This window comes from Garra rufa, chromosome 17, assembly GCF_049309525.1.
Source record: "Garra rufa chromosome 17, GarRuf1.0, whole genome shotgun sequence".
Classification (NCBI taxonomy): Eukaryota; Metazoa; Chordata; class Actinopteri; order Cypriniformes; family Cyprinidae; genus Garra; species Garra rufa.
This window is the reverse complement of record NC_133377.1, coordinates 36,680,525-36,682,895: the sequence shown is the minus strand read 5'-3', so window position 1 is coordinate 36,682,895 and position 2,371 is coordinate 36,680,525.

Sequence of the window (2,371 nt, the reverse complement as noted above, 5' to 3'; positions counted from 1 at the left end):
GTCTTACTGTATGATCCTGTGCTGTTTTTTAATTATAAAAAATTGTAAACAAGTCTTACTTTTTCTTTATAATGTAACATATTATGACCAATTCAATAGAAGCCAAGCAAAAATAATAAACCCCCCAATTCTGCCAGATGGATACAGGTGGTTCTACTTATTGTCTTTTTTCTTGACACCCTGGCATCTGAAGACTGTGCGCTCCATCTAAGGCATCTGAAATGATGTAGAGTTTCAAGAGTAATAATATTACCAGCCTTCAAGGCAAAACGATCATTTCAAATGCATTTGAAACCTAAAATCATCATATGGAATGTCAAATGGAGACATAAATTAACAGACAGCTGACAGGTCTTCCTGTCTGGGATTCAGAGAAGAGGAGAGGTCAGGTTAGGTCCCCGTGCAAGCAGGAACTCAGGCGTGGCTATGAAAGGAGAAAATGGAAAGGTAGAGAGAATGTGTAAGAGAGAGAGAGAGAGATCATAAACACAGAGGGAGGGTGAGAGAGACAGTTGACCTTGTGAGTGCTTCCAGTCTAGGTGCCATTGATTTGTTTACCTGGATTGAGCTGACAGCTCCTCATTACGATTTCCTTTAGAGAATGAGCGAGAGAGAAAGAGAGTAAAAAGGGGGAAAGGGAGGAAGGGAGATCAATTCCTGTGATGGATCAGGGCTTGCGAGATCACTCTGTTGAATGGCCATTTAACGGATAGGTTGTGTGTGTGCGAGTGCGTTGCAAAGGTCTTTCTTTAAGTTACTCATAGAGTTACTGTGTTTCTGTAATGAATCAGTTTGGTAACTGGTACCTAACAGATAATTCACATGTGACCCTGGACTACAAAACCAGTCTTAAGTATCACGTAGCAATAGCCAAAAATACATCGTATGGGTCAAAATTATTGCCAAAATCATTAAGATATTAAATAAGGATCATGTTCCATGAAGATATTTTGTAAGTTTCCTATCATAAATATATCAAAACTGATTGATTAGTAATATGCATTGCTAAGAATTTAATTTAGACAACTCTAAAGGTGATTTTCTCAATATTTTTATTTTTTTGCACCCTCAGATTCCAGATTTTCAAAAGTTGTATCTCGGCCAAATATTGTCATAGCCAGGGGCGGAGCAGGGGGCTGGCTAATTGGGCTTAAGCCCCGAATGTTTTGTCAAAAGCCCCGAATCTTTTAGGTTTTTAGCGCAATTTTCCACCGGACAAAATTGCGATTGTTAACTCATGATTTCTGTTCTGTCTGTGCGCACCAATCTTGCACTTCTATATACTCCTCAACCAGACCACCTAGAGACTTCGGGTTTTCGGCATTATGTTAAGGAAGGTCTAATCTCAGTAACGCACAAAAAAAATCCAGGAAAACATTTACTATCTCTTAGTGTTGTGATCCCATGACGTGAGAAAAATTGCGCTAAAACACTCACTGAGTTTTTATTACTTGTTTAAAATAACTTCAACTTTGGGTGAATTTTTTTTTTGTTTTTGTTTTTTACTGAGTACCCTAACTATCATCATTTTCCCAGATAGTGTATAGATTTTTAGGCATTCTATTATCTCAAACAGCCTGAAAAATAGTGCATTTAGCTGACGTAATTGGGAAAAAATCTACACGGGGGAGCATGCCCCCGGACCCCCCTAGGTTTGGGCTAAGCCCCGAATGTTTACATCGTCTGGCTCCGCCCCTGGTCATAGCTATCCTAACAATCCATACATCAATGGAAAGCATATTTATTCAGCTTTCAGATGATGCATAAATCTCAATTTCAGAAAAAAAATGACCCTTATGACTGGTTTTGTGGTCCAGGGCCACATGATAAATAGTCAAATAATCAATCTCAATCTGTTTGAGAAATCTTCAAATCCATTCAAAATTGTTGTTTTCCTCATAGAAACTAATATAACACCATGACAGGATTGCCTTTGAAGTTATTTCAACATAATTACACCTTATAATTGACACTAATTTGGTTCTGTATTGACTGACAAGCATAGAAAATCTACATTTTTTTTGGTATTAAGGTCTTGAGGGCAGACTGAGATCAAATAGTTACCCAATGAGGTGTCAATCATGTTCAAACTGACCTTTAAGTGAGCTTGACTCACCTAGTCGTCCTTAAACAAGCGGAAGTACCTGTTATGGCCACACGGAGCCAGTGTTGCCACTTCCAATGCAGGCGCGCGTTTCTCTTCTCAGAACTCGCGCCTTTTTTGCGCGTGTCTTGTTTTAGCGGGCTTCGTGTGATTTCTTCTCGTGAGCAGTGGGATAGTAGTGAAAGGCACGCTGGCTGTAAGATCGTCCACGTGTCATTGGTAAAACTTTCAAATTAGCTGCTAAATATATGTCAGCACGCTTCATTC